The sequence below is a fragment of the Aegilops tauschii genome, chromosome 3 (genome assembly GCF_002575655.3).
Source record: "Aegilops tauschii subsp. strangulata cultivar AL8/78 chromosome 3, Aet v6.0, whole genome shotgun sequence".
Taxonomy (NCBI): Eukaryota; Viridiplantae; Streptophyta; class Magnoliopsida; order Poales; family Poaceae; genus Aegilops; species Aegilops tauschii.
Window position 1 is genome coordinate 249,394,295 of NC_053037.3, and position 13,973 is coordinate 249,408,267.

The 13,973-nt window shown below is 43.3% G+C and overlaps 1 pseudogene; it reads right to left on the minus strand.

Moving 5' to 3' along the window:
- Nucleotides 1-2,846: 2,846 nt before the first annotated feature.
- The window catches only part of LOC141042874 (uncharacterized), a 44,913-nt pseudogene continuing 33,786 nt past the window's right edge, over nucleotides 2,847-13,973 (minus strand).

Consider the following 13,973-nt stretch of genomic DNA (forward strand, 5'->3'; position numbering starts at 1 on the left):
ACCCCTACTGCTATACATACTGGACCAATTACTAGAGCTCGCGCACGCCAATTAAATTACCAGGTACTTTCGTTTCTTGGTAATGATTCTAATGTTCATGAGAATATGATGCTGCCTAAATTGGATACATTTGTTTTGCTTACAAATGAAGGGCCTAGCTTTGAGAAGGATGAACATTGGAGCAAGAACAAGCATGGAGATGATGGCATGCGCATGGGGAACAAGAACGGAGTTACAAGTGATGATTTCAGGACGTTGAAGCCACCATAATGTGTGCATGAAGCCTTGGACGAAATATACAAGATGCTACTTCATAACTTTCGTCCAGAGGCTATTCTAGGTGCTGCGTCACCTTATTATTGGGCCAGGCCCATGTAATTTCGAAATACTTGAGTATAGGCTGTTTTTAGAGTCTGTATGTGTGGGGAAACAAGAGATAGGGTTGGTTTCGGACCCCTTCCCCAAGGGCCACGAAATTCCCCCCTCTCCCTCCATATATACAGCACTTAGGGCGTCGTTTAGACTTTGGGTTTTGTTTTAGTTCACCATAGCTGCAACTTCGCGTACTTCGTTTGTGTTCAACGACCAAACAAAGGCATCACAGAACCCAACAAAGGCGTCACAGAACCCCACCTTGATCAATAAAGCTTTCATCTTATATTCGCAACATCTAGATTGCAATCTCAGTTTCTTTCTTGTTCTTCGTTTGCTCGTAGGAAACAGACCCTCGTGGTCAGGTTGATCGTGCTCCGGCGTGATCAATAACCTCTCGGAGTTGGTTTAGCGATTGCTAAGGCGCGACGTCATCGCACGTTCATAGTCGGATCATCAAAGTCGACTTCCACCAAAGCGATATCCATCATCTCATCGAAAGACGGGACACCTTAGCCTCTATCAGCTGGCCCAGGGAAAGGAACCCTTAACGGAACTATTCTCTCTGGAAGATGTTTCTTACAATCAAATGTAATATAACATAACTCCCCGAATACAACTTGTCTGTTCAAGCAACTATGACCGGACCGCCTAGTTTCCGGACATACCTTGGTGTTTACCAATAGTTTAAAATATTCGGAAACACTCCAAACCTCTGGCTTTGGAGGTCGAAGAGGAAAGTCTGCCATGAAAATCGTTTTACAATTCGGCTGGAGAACAATTTGTTGATGAAGTACATTACTACTTGGACTCAAAAACTTCCTCTTCCTCTAGACCCTCTAGTAGGTTGTCTAGTTTACAATCCTGTTGAGAAAACTTAGCAGCCGTTTTCACTTGGTCATACACTAAGCTAACAGGAATTTCTCTTCCATCTGGTCCCCGAGGTCCGACCCGGGCCATATGATTCGGATCAAGCTTGGTATACCGTGTTTTTACCATGGCCCAGGCTTCTAGAGCGCCTTCCCGGCATGCTGATATCTTCTATAGCTCTAGACAACGACGAGCTCCCTTGAAAAAATTCGCAAGCTCATCCATACTTCCTCGAGGGGAATTAGATGGCCATAACGCCTTAGCCACGTTCCTCATTGCCTTCCGAGCTCGCTCGTGCACTTTGGACAGCTCTTATAGCAGGTCGCCTTGGAATCCGGACACTTCTCCTTCGGGACGTCCGGTTAGCACACCTACAGAAGCAAACTTGTTAAAATTTCAAACAGGAGACCATTCTTGACTAATAGGTTATAGAGCATACTGAATATGCCGCCTTTCAATTTCTTGTTCTGCTTCAAAGCATCTGATAACTGTGCTCTCAAATCCTTTAGTTCTTCGGCCTGCTTGATGTTGGCATCCTGAAGTTTGTTCTTCTCATTGATGGTCCGTGTCAAAACACGTTGACCAGCGGCTTCTTGCCCTCGGCATGTTGTTTATCTGCTTGAGCAGCCCTTAGCTTCTCCTCCAGCCGATCTGTCGAGCCTACCAACGAGACAAAACCATAATTAGGAAACCTCGTTGTATTCACGGAAGCTTATCTCCGAACTACAGCTGCATTTACCATCTGGTGCCTTCTTGGATTTCTTTAAATCTTCGAGTTCGGCAGTAGTAGCAGACAGCTTTGTTCGGCATTCTTCAAGCTCCTTGGATAACTTTTTACTCCTCTCCGTGAGTGCCTAACAAAGTAACGACTCTTAAACCAGTTGAGCCAACTGCTTCAAGACTCAGGGGCTACTGGCATATGATTATTGAATCTTCCCAAAAATTCTTACCCGCATATCCTTTGAAAGCTGGTGAGTGGCTCTAGCAACTCCATCACGAGCAACTCGAATATAAGCATCCGCTGAGCTGAGAGCATTAAAAGCCTCTTCGGTAAAATGTGGGTCGCGCATAGTCGCTCTCCGCCGTCGATGACCCATCGCACTCTCCACTTCGGAATTTGTGACAGATACATTATCTGAATCCTTCGGGAGATGACAATCCAGCATTGCCCCCACATCCCCTCCGGTCCTTGTGGCAGGGGCTGGGGCTGGATTAGTCCGTGCATGGCCGGCTAGGTCTCCGAAAGCAGTCCGGCGCACACTCCTCCTGCAATATGACACCGCAGGGAACGTCATTATCCGGTCTATCCAGTGAATGCAAACTGAAGGATCATACCTCTTCGACGCCAAGAAGGGCCCGGCTGTATCATTGTTTGCCTTTCTTTTCCGAGAGGCGCCTTGTGCAAGTGTCATCTTCTTAGAGGATGCCTTTGCCGTAGCGCGCTGGCGTGAGCGTCGCCCCTTGGGAGCATGATATGGTGCTGCGGGTGAGTCACGGTGGGAAATCCCTTTTTGGGGAGACATCTCCTGGGTACTTACATGGGAGGAAGGAAGGAGGCCGGGGTAGTCGGCTATAATGGCCACCTCCGTGCCGTCGTAGCTCGTCTAGTAAACGACTCCATCCTCAAAATCCACGAATATGTCCGGATCTTCTTCGTATCCTGGATCCAGGTCTCGATTATGGTCCTCCGGCTGCGGAGCAGGGCAGTAGATCCCCTCGACGACCTTTGGCCATTCCTATTAAAGGCAGTCGGATTAAACTCTGTTATAAAACATACTTTAGAAAAAACAGATCAATTGAGGCCTATAATCGAAGACTCACCCAGTCAATGGGGATAACCAGTTACACCAAATGATGCAGTCAAAACAGCCAAAACCACACCTGTGACCCAATAGGAAAGTAGGGATTGAGAATATAGGTCGCGTAGTTCAAGTGGGGGATGGGATTGGTATACATGGAGAAACCTTCTCGGCACTTCAGGCGAGCGAAGTCTTCCTTTTCCCCTTTGAAAAGGTCGGCCAATGTGGCACCCAGCGCGGCAAAATTAGCCGGACCCTTGCGCCCACAACGTGTGGCGTCATCCTCACCATTGTAATGCCACATGGTAAACCCCCTAGATTGAAGTGGCTGAACACATCGCGTTATTGAAATCGCCATTACCTCGACTATGGATAGTCCAGAATGGGCAAGCATTCGGACCTTGCTCGCTAACCGCTTAACCTCCACACTATCTTCTTCTTCATAGCTTCGGGGACGCCAGCTGGCACGCTTCTTTAAAGGAGCGGAGGAGAATTTGGGAAGACCCTGCCGGACAGGGTCCGGAAGGGCAACGTCGTCAATATAAAACCACACTGAGGGCCACTCTTCGGATGCCTTCTTCGGAGTACCAGGCAGGTATCCTGTTCCGCCTATACGCCATACTTCAGCGCCGCCCACCTTGAAAATAGATCCCTTCTGGGAGTGGGGGACGAGGCAGAAATATTTCCTCCATAAATCAAAATGGGCCTCGCAGCCTAGGAACAGCTCGCAAAGGGCAACAAAACCCACGATATGTAAAATGGAGCCTGACGTGAGGTTGTGCAGTTGGAGACCGTAGTACTCCAAAAGACCTCTGAGGAAGGGGTGGATTGGAAATCCCACGCCCCTCAGCAGAAAGGAAACAAAGCACACCCGCTCCACTGAATTGGGATTGGGGAATTTCTCCACCAGGGCTTCGCCAGTGTAGGTGGTTAATCCCGCTCAAACGGAGACTAGATCCGATGGAGGGAGGTATCCCTGCACCTGCAGCATGGCCAATTGAGTGTGGGACACCGAGCAGCTCTCCCAGTCGCCTTCTTGAGGGCCTTGGGGATGCGAGGAAGAGCAAGGAGCGTTGGCCATCTTTGGCTGGTTTCTTGTGGCGAGCCCTAAGGATTTTCGTCTGGTGAGGAATGGAATCTGAGATTCGATCTCTCTTTTATAAGTGCCTTATCTACATGGTCAAGGGGTTATTTGTTAAAATGCTTAGACCCTTCGTATTCATCTGCCACGTGGAAGCCGAGGCGACGGCGGCGCGAAAGCTGGAGAGCATAATATTTAATGCAAAAGCCGAACTATATGAAGCATAGTGAGGAACTTACCTTGCAAAAGCCGAAGACTAAAGCCGGATACAACATCGTCATTGAAGGCAAGTTCGGGGGCTACTGAGGGAGTCCTGGATTATGGGGTCCCCGGGAAGCCGGCCTATGTGACATGGGCCGGACTAACGGGCCGTGAAGATAAAAGAACAGAAGGCCTCCTCTCGTGTCCGGATGGAACTCTCCTTTGCGTGGACGGCAAGCTTAGCGTCCGGATGAATAGTTTCCTTCCTCTGTAAACCGACTTTGTACACCCCTCGTCCCCTCTGGTGCCTATATAAACCGGAGGGTTTTAGTCTATAGGGCCAATCACAATCATACATGCTAGACATCTAGGGTTTAGCCATTACGATCTCAAGGTAGATCAACTCTTGTAACCCCTATATTCATCATAGTCAACCAAGCAGGAAGTAGGGTATTACCTCCATTAAGAGGGCCCGAACCTGGGTAAACATTGTGTCCCCTGCCTCCTTGTTACCTTTGATCCTTAGACGCACAGTTCGGGACCCCCTACCCGAGATCTGCCGGTTTTGACACCGACAACGGGGTTCTCAGCTCCTTTTCTATCAGTGATATGAAAATCAAATTCTTGTAGCAAGAGAACCCATCAAATAAGTCTAGGTTTAGCATCCTTCTTTTCCATAAGATATTTAATAACATCATGGTCAGTGTGAACAATTACTTTTGAATCAACAATGTAAGATCTAAATTTATCACAAACAAACACCACTGCTAAGAATTCTTTTTCAGTAGTACCATAATTCTTTTGAGCACTGTCTAGAGTTTTACTAGCATAATAAATAACATTCAATTCTTATCAACTCTAGATATTTAATAGCGGCATTAAACCCAGACTAGTCTTTGATAAATCTCCTATAAAAACCAGCATGACCAAGGAAACTACGAATAACTTTGATATCTTTAGGACATGGCATTTTCTCAATTGCATCAACCTTAGATTGGTCCACTTCAATACCCTTTTCGGAAATTTTATGACCCAAGACAATACCTTCATTGACCATAAAGTGACACTTCTCCCAATTCAAGACAAGATTTGTTTGTTCACATCTCTGCGAAACTCGATCAAGATTGCTTAAACAATCATCAAAAGACTTCCATAAACAGAGAAGTCATCCATGAAAACTTCAACAATCTTTTCACAAAAGCCCGAGAATATAGCAGTCATACATCTTTGAGCGGTAGCAGGTGCATTGCATAAACCAAAAGGCATACTTCTATAAGCATAAGTTCCAAAGCGACAACTAAAAATGGTCTTTTCTTGATCAGGTTGGGAAACAGGTATTTGTGAAAAGCCAGAGTATGCATCAAGGAAGCAAAAGTGTGTGTGCTTAGATAATCTTTCTAACATTTGATCAATAGAAGGCGGAGGGTAATGATCTTTTCTAGTTGCTTTGTTTAATTTTATGAAATCAATTACCATTCTATAGCCTGTAACAATTCTTTGTGGAATAAGTTCATTCTTATCATTAGGAACAACAATAATAACTCCTTTCTTAGGAACACAATGAACATGACTTACCCATCTACTATCAGCTATAGGATAGTTTATACCAGCCTCCAAATTTTTTTATATTTCCGTTCTTACCACCTTTTTCATCTTCGGATTTAACCGACGTTGGTGATCAACAATGGGTTTAGCATCAGGTTCCATATTAATCTTGTGATTACATAGAGTGGGACTAATGTCCATTAAATCATCAAGAGTATATCCAATAGCAGCTCGGTGCTTCCTTAGAACTTTTAATAATCTTTCTTCTTCATGTCCGAAAGGTTAGCACTAATAATAATAGGATATATCTTCTTTTCATCAAGATAAGCATATTTCAAAGTGTCCGGCAATTGCTTTAATTCAAACACAGGATCACCTTTAGGTGGAGGAGGACCTCCTAAAGTTTCAATAGGCAAATTGTGTTTAAGCAGAGGATGTTGTTCAAATAAAATATCATCTATTTCATTTCTTTCATGCATATGTAAATCATTTTCATGGTCTAGCAAATATTGTTCTAAAGGATCAGTAGGAGGCACAGCAATAGAAGCAAGACCAATTATTTAATCCTTACTAGGCAATTCTTTTTCATGAAGCTTTCTACTAAACTTGGAGAAATTAAATTCATGAGACTCATCACCAAAACTAACACTGACAGTTTGTTTCTCACAATCTATTTTAGCATTAACGGTGTTTAAGAAAGGTCTACCAAAGATAATGGGACAGAAGTCATCTTGTGGGGAACCAAGAACAAGAAAATCAGAAGGGTATTTTATTTTCTCACACAAGACATCAACATCTCTAACAATCCCAATTGGTGATATAGTATCTCTATTAGCAAGTTTAATAGTAACATCTATGTCTTCTATCTCTACGGGTGCTATGTCATTCATAATTTCTTGATACAAAGAGTAGGGAATAGCACTCACGCTAGCACCTCTGTCACATAAACCATGGTAATAGTGATCCCCTATTTTAACTGAGACAACGGGCATGCCAACAATAGGTCTGTGTTTATCCTTTTATCAGGTTTGGTAATTCTAGCAGCTTTTTCACAGAAGTAAACAACATGCCTATCTACGTTTTCTTCCAAGAGATCCTTAATCATAGCAATACTTGGTTCTACTTTAATTTGTTCATCTGGTCTAGGTGTTCTAATATAACTATTGTTAACCACAGTTGAAACTTTAGCATGTTCCTTTATCCTAACAGGGAAAGGTGGTTTTTCAATATAAGCAGTAGGAACAACTGGATCAACATTATAAAGTATAGTTTCTTCTTTAGCTGGTACAGGTTCTTTAATTTCTTCTTTAATAGGTGGGTTGATGAGGACATCAATACCATTGTTACACCCACAGCCCCTGCTGCTATACATAGTGGACCAATTACTAGAGCTCGCGCACGCCAATTAAATTACCAGGTACTTTCGTTTCTTGGTAATGATTCTAATGTTCATGAGAATATGATGCTGCCTAAATTGGATACATTTGTTTTGCTTACAAATGAAGGGCCTAGCTTTGAGAAGGATGAACATTGGAGCAAGAACAAGCATGGAGATGATGGCATGCGCATGGGGAACAAGAACGGAGTTACAAGTGATGATTTCAGGACGTTGAAGCCACCATAATGCGTGCATGAAGCCTTGGACGAAATATACAAGATGCTACTTCATAACTTTCGTCCAGAGGCTATTCTAGGTGCTGCGTCACCTTATTATTGGGCCAGGCCCATGTAATTTCGAAATACTTGAGTATAGGCTGTTTTTAGAGTCCGTATGTGTGGGGAAACAAGAGATAGGGTTGGTTTCGGACCCCTTCCCCAAGGGCCACGAAATTCCCCCCTCTTCCTCCATATATACAGCCCTTAGGGCGTCATTTAGACTTTGGGTTTTGTTTAGATTAAAACTTTGCCATAGCTGCAACTTCGCGTACTTCGTTTGTGTTCAACGACCAGACAAAGGCGTCACAGAACCCCACCTTGATCAATAAAGCTTTCATCTTATATTCGCAATATCCAGATTGCAATCTTAGTTTCTTGCTTGTTCTTCGTTTGCTCGCAGGAAACAGACCCTCGTGGTCAGGTTGATCGTGCTCCGGCGTGGTCAATAACCTCTCGGAGTTGGTTTAGCGATTGCTAAGGCGCGACGTCATCGCACGTTCGTAGTCGGATCGTCAAAGTCGACTTCCACCAAAGCGATATCCATGATCTCATCGAAAGACATGACACCTTTGCCTCTATCAAGTGGTATTAGATTTCCAGGTTGCTCGGTGAGATTTTACAGTTTTTTGTAGTTTAGATCGAGTTTGTTCTTCATACCTATAGTCCACGAAAAAGCCAAAAAAAATTTTTAGGGTTAGTTCATCCTATCCGAACCAATCTGAGCCTTTGCATAATCTTTTCTGTGTTTGCTTTGTTGAATTTGCGGTTGCATCGTCGTGTCAACTTGCTGGTCTTAGCGTCTAGTCCTTTAGAGTTTCGAGTTCTGTTCACAGGTTGTCACGTCGCCGCTGCCATATATCACCACCGCATCATCATCATCGCTGCTGCCATATACCACCACCGCACCAACTTCATCGCCGCTGCCATATACCACCACCACATATTCACCGCCAATCCGAGTCCATATACGCCACCACATATCCGCCGCCATCACGCCAATCCGAGTACACCTGCAACATATATCCGCCACCAGTCCGAGTTCCACCAGATTCATCTCCGCCACCAGTCCGAGTTCCACCAGATTCATCTCCGCCACCAGTCCGAGTTCCACCAGATTCATCTCCGCCACCAGTCCAAGTCCAGTATTTTGTTACTCTGTTTTGGATTTCCAGATCACGCCATACTCCGAGTCGTGACAGAGAAGGACTCCCAAACTTTTGTGTTACCCGCAGTAGAAAAGTAGTTCCAGTTTCAAAAAAAAAATAAGTCTGGAAAATTCTGGCTACGCAGTTTTTAGACCATTTGTAGACTTTTTCGAAAAAAATTGTTGCGGAGCAAAAAAAAAGAGGAAAAAAAGTGCAAAAAAAAGTGCAAAAAAATTTCAGAGTGTGCTCCTCCCTTGTTTACGTGCAGCGCCGTGATTTTGTTAGTGTTCTAGGCTCGCGTCTCTAGCACGGTCTAGCCTAGGACCAGCACACTACCGTCGTTGAGCGTTTATTCAACTTTGCATATCTGAATTGATTATTGCTGACCCTTTTTGCTACCATATTATAAGCCTTCCCAGTTCCACATACATCTACGTCGTGCGTTTGACTCTCCCTGGTAATCGCTCTATCCAAGCTTTGAGAGTTTTAACTACAACGGTTGCCGATCACCACCTGCTGCTGGGTAAGAACTGGTAAGAATTTGAGATTCGCTTGAAGGATTTGTGACACACCACCATCACCACCACTTCCTACTAGTCTGTAGGATCATATTCTTTTGTGTTTCTATTGCTGCTAACCATGGCAGGATCACAAGCCGATGAGACTGATTGGGAGAACATGACGAACAAGGGGTTGCATGATAAATTTCAGCAAATGATGAGTGGCTAGGTGGGAGATGTGCTAAACAGATTTGAAGAGGCTATGAAGAAGATAGATGCCGTGGAGAAGTCGTTTGAGACAAAGCTGGATAACAGGTTTAATGAATTGCTCAAGCGTCTTCCCCAACCACCACCGGCTGCACCTGTCGCACCTCTACAACAACAACAACCACATCTCCAACGCCGCCTTCCAAATCAAGTGGGACGAGCACAGCGCGTTTCAATTGAGACTGGTCAAAATTTAGGTGCCGCTGCACCTACTGTTGATGCTTCTTTGGCTCCTGCTACTGCGGCGGCTGAGGAGGATGACGATTATGCGGGCGATTATGAGGATGAGGTTGATCAAAATCAGAACTACGTGCAGCCACCAGCACCACCACCAGCAGGTCGACCCCAGGTATATATTCGCAACGGTAGGCCTGCACCACCACCTCAGGTACGAGATCATGACCATGTTCCTAAACTGAAATTGAATATTCCACCGTTTGAGGGTAGATACATTCCTGATGTATATCTTACTTGGGAGTTAGAAATTGAACAACGTTTTACATGTTTACAATATCCCGAGGAGAGACGGGTTGCTGCTGCTGTTTGTGCTTTCACTAGTTTTACATGTGTATGGTGGTCTGAACATTGTAGATTATATCCTATTCCAGCTACTTGGGCTGCTTTGAAAACTGCTATGCGTACTCGTTGGGTTCCACCATATTATCATCGTGAATTGCTTCAAAAACTGCAGCGTTTACGACAAGGGAAAAATTCTATAGAAGAATATTATCAGGAATTACAAACTGGCATGATTAGATGTGGTATTGTTGAGGAGAATGAAGCTATGCTTGCACGTTTTATGGGTGGTTTAAATAGAGAGATTCAGACCATTCTAGAGTATAAGGAGTATACTAATATCACTCATTTATTCCATCTTGCTTGTAAAGCTGAACGTGAAGTGCAGGATCGACAAGCATTGGCGCGAACTAACTTTTTGCAGGTCGACCTTCATCATGGACACCGTGTGCATCTTCTACTTCCACTGCACCAGCACCTCCATCAGGTTCCACCTCCAGCCGTGATACAAGAAAGCAGGCACAACCACCACTATCTGCCAAGAGCGCACCTGCCGGGCCTGCACAGAGCTCTTCTTCTTCCATGGCATCAACAGGGCACACAAGTGATATTATTTGTCGTCGTTGTAAGGGAAGAGGACATTATGCGCGAGAATGCAAATCTCAGTGTGTAATGATTGCTACTGAGGATGGTGGGTATGAGTCCGCTAGTGACTATGATGAGGAGACTTTGGCTCTTATTACACGTGAAGAACATGGTGGAGATGATTCTGAAAATGAGACGCAATACATGGCTCCTGAAGACGCTGACGGGTATGAATGTTTAGTTGCTCAACGTGTTTTGAGTGTGCAGGTCACACAAGCAGAGCAAAATCAAAGGCATAATTTGTTCCATACAAAGGGAGTTGTGAAGGAACGTTCTGTTCGCGTCATCATAGATGGAGGGAGCTGTAACAACTTGGCTAGCATGGAGATGGTGGAGAAACTATCTCTCACCACAAGACCTCATCCACATCCTTACTACATCCAATCGTTCAACAACAGCAGCAAGGTTAAGGTAACACGTACTGTTCGTGTGCATTTTAGTATCTCTACATATGCTGATTATGTTGATTGTGATGTGGTACCCATGCAAGCATGTTCCTTATTACTTGGTAGACCATGGCAATTTGATAAAAATTCTGTACACCATGGTAGAAACAATCAGTATACTCTTGTTCATAAGGATAAAAATATTACTTTGCTTCCTATGACTCCTGATTCCATTTTGAAAGATGACATTAATAGAGCTAATAAAGCAAAACAGGAGAAAAATAAGAGTGAAAATCAGATTGTGGCAAAAGAATTTGAGCAACAAATGAAACCTAATAATAAACCATCTAGTGTTATTTCTGAAATTAAATTGAAAAGTGCATGTTTACTTGCCACAAAATCTGATATTGATGAGCTAGATTTCAACAAATCTGTTTGCTATGCTTTTGTGTGCAAAGAGGCATTATTTTCATTCGAGGACGTGCCTTCCTCTTTGCCCCCTGCTGTCACTAACATTTTGTAGGAGTTCGCTGACGTCTTTCCACAAGACGTGCCACCGGGATTACCACCTATTCGAGGGATTGAGCATCAAATTGACTTAATTCCCGGTGCATCGCTACCCAACCGTGCACCATACCGTACCAATCCAGAGGAGACGAAGGAGATTATTCGTCAAGTACAGGAGCTGCTCGACAAAGGTTATATACGCGAATCTCTTAGTCCTTGTGCTGTTCCTATTATACTTGTGCCTAAAAAGGATGGTACATCGCGTATGTGTGTTGATTGTAGAGGCATTAATAACATTACTATTCGTTATCGTCATCCTATTCCTAGGCTTGATGATATGCTTGATGAATTGAGTGGCTCTACAATATTTTCCAAAGTTGATTTGCGTAGTGGATACCATCAAATTCGTATGAAACTGGGAGATGAACGGAAAACAACATTTAAAACTAAGTTTGGTTTATATGAGTGGTTAGTCATGCCTTTTGGGTTAACTAATGCACCTAGTACTTTCATGAGACTAATGAACGAAGTTTTACGTGCTTTTATTGGACGATTTGTGGTAGTCTATTTTGATGATATACTGATTTATAGCAAATCTTTGGAAGAACATTTGGAACATTTACGTGCTGTTTTTATTGCGCTACGTGATGCACGTTTGTTTGGTAACCTTGGGAAGTGCACCTTTTGCACCGACCGAGTATCTTTTCTTGGCTATGTTGTTACTCCACAGGGAATTGAAGTTGATAAAGCCAAGATTGAAGCTATTGAGAGTTGGCCGCAGCCCAAAACGGTCACACAAGTGAGGAGTTTCCTTGGCCTCGCTGGTTTCTATAGGCGTTTTGTGAGAGATTTCAGCACCATTGCTGCACCTCTCAACGAGCTTACAAAGAAGGGTGTGCCTTTTGTTTGGGGTACCGCATAGGAAGAAGCTTTCACGGTATTGAAAGATAAGTTGACACATGCTCCTTTACTCCAACTTCCTGATTTTAATAAGACTTTTGAGCTTGAATGTGATGCTAGTGGAATTGGATTAGGAGGTGTGTTATTACAAGATGGTAAACCTGTTGCATACTTTTCTGAAAAATTGAGTGGGCCTAGTCTGAATTATTCCACTTATGATAAAGAACTATATGCTCTTGTTCGGACTTTAGAAACATGGCAACATTATTTATGGCCCAAAGAATTTGTTATACATTCTGATCATGAATCTTTGAAACATATTAAAAGTCAAGCTAAACTGAATCGTAGACATGCTAAATGGGTTGAATTCATTGAAACTTTCCCTTATGTCATTAAACACAAGAAGGGTAAAGAAAATGTTATTGCTGATGCATTGTCTCGTCGCTATACTATGCTGTCACAACTTGACTTCAAAATATTTGGTTTGGAGACCATCAAAGATCAATATGTGCATGATGCTGATTTTAAAGATGTTGCAGAATTGTAAAGAAGGTAGAACCTGGAACAAGTTTGTCGTTAATGATGGATTTGTGTTCCGTGCTAACAAGCTATGCATTCCAGCTAGCTCTCTTCGTCTTTTGTTGTTGTAGGAGGTGCATGGAGGAGGATTAATGGGACACTTTGGCGTGAAGAAGACGGAGGACGTACTTGCTACACATTTCTTTTGGCCAAAGATGAGACGGGATGTTGAGCGTTTTGTTGCTCGCTGCACTACATGTCAAAAAGCTAAGTCACGACTCAATCCTCATGGTTTATATATGCCTTTGCCTGTACCTAGTGTTCCTTGGGAGGATATATCTATGGACTTTGTTTTAGGTTTACCTCGAACAAAGAAGGGGAGGGATAGCATATTTGTTGTCGTGGATAGATTCTCAAAAATGGCACACTTTATACCATGTCATAAAAGCGATGATGCTGTTAATGTTGCTGATTTGTTCTTCCGTGAAATTATTCATTTGCATGGTGTGCCAAATACTATTGTTTCAGATCGTGATACTAAATTTCTTAGCCACTTTTGGAGATGTTTATGGGCTAAGTTGGGGACTAAACTGCTTTTTAGTACTACTTGTCACCCCCAAACTGATGGACAAACTGAAGTAGTCAATAGAACATTGTCTACTATGCTTAGGGCTGTTTTGAAGAATAATAGGAAAATGTGGGAAGAATGCTTGCCTCATATTGAGTTTGCTTATAATCGTTCATTGCATTCTACTACTAAGATGTGCCCTTTTGAAATTGTGTATGGTTTCCTACCTCGTGCACCTATTGATTTGTTGCCTCTTCCATCTTCGGAGAAGGTTAATTTTGATGCTAAACAACGTGCTCAATTGATCTTAAAAATGCATGAGTTAACTAAGGAAAACATTGAGCGTATGAATGCTAAATATAAACTTGCTGGAGATAAGGGTAGAAAACATGTTGTGTTTGCACCTGGAGATCTTGTTGGGTTACATTTGCGTAAGGATAGATTTCCTGATTTGCGCAAATCAAAGCTAATGCCACGTGCCGACGGTCCTTTTAAG